We start from the raw sequence: 7,986 nt of genomic DNA, 5'->3' as shown, positions 1-7,986 counted from the left end.
ATATTTCTAGGTCCTGCTTAATAATTATTTCTTCGAGTCATATTTTTAAATACAATTTTTTGCATTTTACTATAATTAAGAAGTATCCAAGCCTTATCTTTTCTACCTCTTTTAGAGTTCTCCTCTCCTAGACATGTATCAGATGATATATCAACCAAATGAGATATCCCCTTCCACTCTTATTAATGAACTGTCACCCAAAATACAGGTGATGAGTTCTGGTGAGGATGTGGAGAAAGGGGCTCCATGTATACTGTTGGCGGGAATGTAAATTGATGCAGTCACCATGTGGATCTATGAACGCTCCTTGAAATATTAACATTTGGGTACTCTTGGGGTAGATGCCAAGAAGTGGAACCACTTTGTTTATTGCAGCACTATTCACAATAATATCTGGAAACTGAGTGCACAATAATCCATGAGTAGATAAATACATAAACAAAGAATACTGCTCAGCTCTAAGGAAACATTAACTCCTATAACTCACTGCAATGACACAGATGGAACTGGAGGGTATTATTCAGAGTGAACTGAGTCAAAGGGAGGAGGACAGATAACAAATGTTCTCTCTCGTCTCATATAAAGAGTATAATGCAAATAGCAACAGAGTAGAAAAAATCCAACTCTGAGAGTTGGCTCACAGAACTGAGTTTGATTAAGGAGATTATACAGTGGTGAGAGGAAGCCGAGAGAGACTGGTGGAGGGAAGCTTGAACTCTAGTGCTGCATGTGGTATAGGAAGAATGTATACCTGAATCATTACTTGTAGCAGTATTAGCAGTATTATAAGTTACAGTGCCAAAATAATTTTTTCTTTAACAAATTAAATATAGAACCACTGGACATCAAGAATATAGCTAGAGGTAGAACTATTCACATGCATTGGTGAGGCCTGAGTTCAATACACACGTATGTGTGCACGAGTGTGTGCACATACACACACTGGCATACAAACATATAATGAATATTCTCATGTCTATGTAAATTTTTAAAAAATATAGCAGTACTATTTACAATAAACCACATAGAGAATAATAAAAGTGGTACTATAATTTATATATGTTACTATTATGGGCTGGAGCAATAGCACAGCAGGTAGGGCGTTTGCCTTGCATGCAGCAGACCCAAGTTTGATTCCTCCACCCCTTTCGGAGAGCCCGGCAAGCTGCCGAGAGTATCCCACCCACACAGCAAAGCCTGGCAAGCTACCGTGACATATTCGATATGCCAGAAACAGTAACAACAAGTCTCACAATGGACATGTTACTGGTGCCCGCTCGAGTAAATCGGGGAACAATGAGAAGATAGTGCTAGTGCTAGTGTTCATATGAATTTTTTTTCACTTTTTTAAAAGCTATTAATTATTTTATTATTTTATTCTACATTATATACATATCATAAAAGGCCACAGCAGTTTTTCAACATATAAACGCTTTAAAAGTAGAGGGCACTATGAAGGATAGACAAGTATCAAAATGAAGTTCCGTAACAAGGGTATATACTCAGTGTAGTATTTCTGAGCAATAACAACGCAGATACCAAGTTATTCAGGTTTAGCTGTGACTATTCCATATGTTTATAAACCTCTTTGGGGTTTATAGCCTAAATATAAATAGCCTAAGTGTGCCAAAGTTGCCATTTAAAGAAAAATGACACTAAAATAATAAACTTCAAGGGATACTTAACACTAGCTCTCCATTAGTAGGTCCCTAAAAAAAGAGATGAAAGAAAAAAATCAATACCCAAATTCTTCATGTACCCGGGGTGGTGCTTTTTTTTGGGGGGGAGGGTGGTAGGGAGGTTTGGGGGCCACACCTAGCAATGCTCAGGAGTTACTCCTGGCTCTGCACCCAGGAATCAATCCTGACGGTACTCGGTGGGATGCCAGGGATTGAACCCAGGGTGGTCATGTGCAAGGCAAACACCCTACCTGCTGTACTATCTCTCTGGTCCCTGGAACTCTGCTTTTTTTTTAAAGGGTCATCATCAAAGTATCTTTCAGAGTCTCTTCTTAAATAATAACAAAAACACTGGTTTCTGCTCTGTGAAAATACATTTTTAAAACTAACTGGTATCAGCAGATTCATATAAAAAATACAGTACACCAAGCTACACTGGTATATTTCCATATTAAGAACTTCAAAATATACTTATCAACTGAGACCATAGTCCTTGCATTAGTTTTCAGTCCACTATGAACAATTATCCACTGCATGTAAACATGTCTAAATAAGTATAGATAAAATACATCAATCATAAATTTCTGTAAAAGATAATAAAATATCTTCTTTAAAAAACAAAACAATAAGATATTACTGCATTGTTTCCAATTTATGAAAATGGAACAACGTTATGGCTGTTGCCAATCCTGAGTTCATTATAATAAAAATGGCCCTAGTTCCTGGTTAAAGTCAGCAACCAATCCCATTTCTCTCATTTCTCTTCAGTAGATCTTCTAGTACTGTAGGCAAGAATCTGTTTTAGGTATTATTTTGTCCATTAATAAAATTATATACCAAAAACTGACCAGTGCCACAGTACTGTGTTGCAAACAGTTTTCCATCAGGCGTGGGATCTGAGAAAGCAATTTCTTCTTTACTCAAGTATGAGCCGTATATAAAATTGCTCCTTAGGCATTCAATCATTCGAGAAGCAATTTTCTTGCGTCGCATCATGCTGAATACCCATATACGGCTGATACCACAGATTGCAGGTTCTGGCAATGTTGAGCAGCACCAGGCCTTTTGCCTTTCAAATCTGACTTTTTCTTCTTCTGATCTTACAACTGGAAGTTTCTCTTCCATGACTCTGTAGCCCCACTGGATATGTTCCGCAATTAGACAGCCAACTACTTTTTTGTCATTAGAAATAAAGAGAAGTGTTTTAGTTCTAGAATAGCACATTAGTGGAGCCTGTTGGAAACCTAAATCATTATCAACCATCTCTCTAATTTCGTCAACCTTTTTCAAAGCATACTTTGGGTCTTCAGGAAGGACCATTATTATCCTGCCACCTGGGTATTCAGCCAGAATTCTTTCTTTTTTCCAGCCCACATATTTTACAGCACTAATAAACTGATTATGGAAGAGCAGATGTTGTGTTTCATCTTCAGGATTTGAAGCTGTGTAAAGCATGCCACAAACATTACAAGATAGTGCTCCAAATCTTTTTTGTCCAGCATCTATGATCAACTGTTTTTCATCAACTTTTTCTGTTTCTTTTAGCTTCAACTCCTTTGGAATTGTTAACTCCAAACGGGAATTACACTCAGACCAAGAATGATTTTGTGTCTTCTCTCTGTTGTCACTGATCTTAGATGTTTGGTTACTGAGTATACTACTATGCTGTTGGGGAACTGAATCTGCAAATGTACTGTCTCCTGAATCAATTTTTGCTTGACTGAGCAGTGCTGTAACTGTGGTAGAATTTTCCACTGTACACTTTTCAAGCTTAGATTCCAAATGCGGGCTGAAATTCTTATCTGGTGTTGATTCAGAAGAATGTTTCATCTGGTTATCCAATGATGGGACAGGAAGTTTTATCTGATTATCCAAATCACAATTTTCAGAAGCACTTTTTGTGGTTTTATTAATTTCAACTTCAGTGTCATTAATTTTAGCTTCTTCAGAATTAAGTTTTTTCATTTCTTCCTGCTGACAAGCCATGTTTTTATCAAGATGTGGTTTTAACCCTAAAAATGTACTCTGAGTCACTGGATGATGCACTTCTAAAGCTGGTAGTGAAAAACTGGTTCGTAATAAGTCCAATTTGGGAGAAACTTGAGAATCCAACTTATTTTGTTGCACAGAATTAAACTTTGATAGCTTAATTTTAGTCCAGTTAGAGTTCTTTTTAGTTAAGCTGTTTATTCCATTTAGTATACATTTCACAGGCTTTGTTTTTCTACTGGGAAAGAAACGATTACACTGAACATCCTGATTTGTTTTCTGGTGATGAAGTGTTTGCCCTTCAACATCGGTCTCTTCCAACTTCACTTCCGTACACTGGTCCTCATTTACACTTTCTACTTGTGAAGATTCCTTTCTCACCTCTACAGTATCTGACTCAATTTCACCAGCAATTTCTTCACATAGTTGAAGAATGCTACCTCGCTTGTTCTTTCCTTCTTACTCCAGTTCGTTATCGACATTTTGTTCAGGCACTAATGGCTGTGGACGTTTTGGGGACTTTGCAGTAGTAATCACTTGTGTATGAACAGACTTCTTCATTTCACTCTTTTTAGAGATCAGTGAAGTAGCCACTTTTGATCTTTTTATCTCAGAAGCTACAGGCACAGGTTTTGTTTCCTCTTTTCTAGAATTCTTCTGATGACATTTTTCATCAGATCCTTTTAAGCACTGAGAACTGCTGGTATCAGCTGCCTGGTGCTCTACTTTGCGTTTTTTTCCTTTTGGTGAATTTATTTCATTGAGAACTGGATTTCCATCCTCTTTAAAGTCAGACTTCTCCTGTACTTTCCTTTTCACATGGTTTGTACTTGTTTTTACTTTACTAGTCTTACTCTGAGTATTACTACAGTACTCTTTTCTTGTTAGTGGAAAATTCTGTTTAACTGCTTGTACGGGGCCCTGAATTTCTCTACTCCGCAGAGTCCTTGTTGAAACCTCTGCTAATTGTTGTAGTCTTTGTGATCTTCGGTTAAGCTGCTCATTCGATGTGGAGGTTTCATTCACTGATTTTTTCTGAGATGACTTCTTCTTTTTCATAGATTCTTGTTGTGAATTTACAGTTACATTTTTATTAATGGAGTTGTTAGCTTTTTTGTCACTGGAAGCTGCCTTTGCTGACCTTGTACTCATGCATGTTCCAAATTCGGGCCGATTTATTTTATTTTCACTGGAAGAATTAACTGGTGATTTTAAAACTTCCTTTGGTCCTGATTTTTTGGCTAGATTTTTCTGAGACTCTTCAATTTTTGTTTCTAAATTTCTATCTTCTCTTTTCTTAGTGACATTGGAGGAATTTTCTTTTGATTTCTCCTGCATGGACATCATTCCTTTGTCCCCCTTTTCTGAGTAGTTTTGAGAGAATTTTCGTGACCTTGAAGGTGGGAATACTGAATACCTAGTATTATTACTGAGAAGCAGGTCTTAAGAATGAACTTTAACTGATGCTGCTATACATTTTCAACAAGAATACTGGTTTGCTTCAAGTAAGGTTTCTGTCATCCAGTTCTTTTCCCACAAGACAGAACTGATCTTTCAGCAACCATAACTCATGAAAATTTGACAAAATCATTCCTTATAATATGCTCTTAACACATTACACAGCACCTTACTGAAACGGGAATCATGTATCACTTTAAGTTGATTGATGATGCGTCTAATAAATGATGATTCTAAAAACTTCCTGTGTATTTGTGATCTGTCATCCTTGGAGGCGGGAACCCATTGATATTCGAATATTCCACCTAGGAAGTCTTCTCCCAGCAGCTTCTGCAAAAGGCTCCTTCCTGAACTCATCTGAGGAACACTAGGCGCTGCAAGGACTTCCTGTGTTAAGCAGCCCCCCTGCAGCTCTGGGGCGCGGGCGCCCAAGGTTCCCGGGACTAATCCCAAACCGGCTCCGCCCTCCCCCCAGCCGCGCGCGCGCCCATTCCCAGGTCAAACGCCGCTCTGAGAGCTCCAGGGGCGGGAGGTGGGGGTGGCAAAGTTCTCTCCTTCGGGGACCTGCTCCACCCCGCGGCTCGTGCCTCTCCCCCAAGGAGCGAGAACGCCCGAAACCCTCCCCCGCCGCTCTCGCATGCAGCCCCGGCGCCCCCGAGCCCCGACTCTGCGGCCGTGACCTTGCCCCGCACCCCCTCCCCGGGATCCCCGCAGCCCGGCCCGCGCGCGCACAGGCCTCGGGGTGCAGGCGGGCCGCGGGGAGTGGGGAGCGGGGGTCAGGGTCGGGCCGGGCTGCGGCTACCTGCAGGCGCCCCCCCCCCCCATCCCCGCCGCCCGCCCCGCCCCGGCCCTACCCGGCCACGCCGAGGTCCCCGAGGTCCTGCAGGCTGCAGGTGGGTCGGTGCTAGCCTCGCCGGGACCCCCTCGGCGCTCTCCCGCGCGTCTGACGAAGCCCGCGTACCTCTAGTGTTCATATGAATTTAAATATTGATCTTACCAAAATACTTTCACAGATACATCTAAATTAATATTTGGGAAAAATAATTTTTAAAATAAAGTCTCCAATGGAGACGTTACTGTGCCCGCTCGAGCAAATCGATGAACAACCGGAGGGCCTTTACCTTTACTTAAAATAAATTAATGACAAAAAATAATAACTGGTCAAATGTCTGGGCAAAGATTATACAAGATGATACACAAAATTGAGGACCATAGTAGTGTTTTTGTTTTTCCTATTTTCTTGAAGAATTTGTATAAGATTGAAATTATTTGTTCTTGAATGTTAGACAGAAGTTAAATGGGCCTAGAAATCTATTTATAGGAAGATATTTCATAGAAGACAATCTATTAATAATTATAAAATATTAAAGACTTTAAGTTCATTTTTATCAATGATACTACCTAGAAATTTTTTCAAATAATATTTTTCATATTTGAAAGTGGTCCAAATGTATTTAATATCTGTAACTGTCCAAACATATATCCACCTTTAAATTTTTCTTATATTATTTTCCTGGTTTTTTTCTTTATCCTTTTTATCTGTGGTGGTCCATTTCTGCTCTGACTTTTTGCAGTGCTGAGGCTTTTCAGGGCTATCACTGATAATACTGAACTCAGGGCCCTGTGCATCCCAGGCATGTGCTCCAGCCCAGCCCATTGGCTATCTCCACAGCCCTATCTTTCCTTACATTTTCTTTTTTTTTTTTTCTAAATTTACTTCATCAAAATCAAAGAAAGGGGATTTAGTGTTCCAGTTTCAAGTTGTTTTATAAAACTAAATCTTGTGGAGTTGGAAAGATGGGGTGTATATGAACAACCTGGGACTGAACTCCAGCACTGAAATGGTCTACAACACTACTAAGAGTGTTTCCTAAGAAGAGAGTCAGGAGTAAGACCTGAGTACCATGAGTTGTGACCCAAAAACCAAAAACAACAACAAAAAGACAAAACAATAAATTGTATATCTAAAGTTAAAATCTTTCATTCTCTGTCATTTGAACTTAACTTTTGTTCTTTCTGAAACTTCTTATAACAAATGCTTAGCTCGTGGAGACCTCTGGAGACTTCTTTTTGTTGTATCTACATACGGGAATCACTTAATCTAAATAATGCTTGAACTGCACTGCACAATATTTGATTCTAAGGTTACCTAGTATCCATTAGAAATTCTTCTTCAACTCATAGTTTAGAACTTATTTCTTAACTAATGCAATATTTTAACACACATTTTGAAATATGTATTTCTAACTTGGCTGTCTCATAACAGAGAACATATTCTCCAATAATTCAGATCAACATTTGTTGAGAGTTAATGGATTGTCTGCTCATTTTTCAGTGTTTGTGTGTGTGAGAGTGGGGGGCGGTGGTTATTTGCATAGTTTTAAAAGACATTCAGGAGCTGGCACCACGGGAAAGGTACTGACCTTAAACGAAGCAAAGCCAGGTTCAATCTCCATCACCCCAAATGTTCCTCCAAATGCCACTAGGAGTGATCCTAGAGTGCAAAGCCCTTCACCAGAGGGTGGGGTGCAAAAACTTAAAACAAACAAAGATACATTCAGCATGAGTTACCTGTAGTTATACTAAAAATTATATTTGTCTATGAGTTCAGATTTGTTAGTCATTTTTTCAATTGTAGCACTGTAGCACGGTCCTCCCGTTGTTCATCGATTTGCTCAAGCGGGCCCAGTAATGTCTACATTGTGAGACTTGTTCCTCTATTCTAGTGAATTTATTGTTCTACAAATGTATATGTAGGACATATACATAGACCACATACTTTGATTCACAAATATTTGAAACCATACTTCCAGGAAAAAGTAACATTTTAACATATAATTAAAGTACCTCCAATTATTTT

General features: G+C 39.2%; 1 pseudogene; it reads right to left on the bottom strand.

The window, feature by feature from the left end:
* Nucleotides 1-1,892: 1,892 nt before the first annotated feature.
* LOC130035706 (N-acetyltransferase ESCO1-like) lies at nt 1,893-5,054 on the bottom strand (annotated as a pseudogene).
* Between the last annotated feature and the right edge of the window lie 2,932 nt (nt 5,055-7,986).

This window comes from Sorex fumeus, unplaced genomic scaffold (assembly GCF_029834395.1).
Source record: "Sorex fumeus unplaced genomic scaffold, SorFum_2.1 ptg000063l, whole genome shotgun sequence".
NCBI lineage: Eukaryota > Metazoa > Chordata > Mammalia > Eulipotyphla > Soricidae > Sorex > Sorex fumeus.
This window is presented reverse-complemented; position numbering and strand designations above follow the sequence as displayed.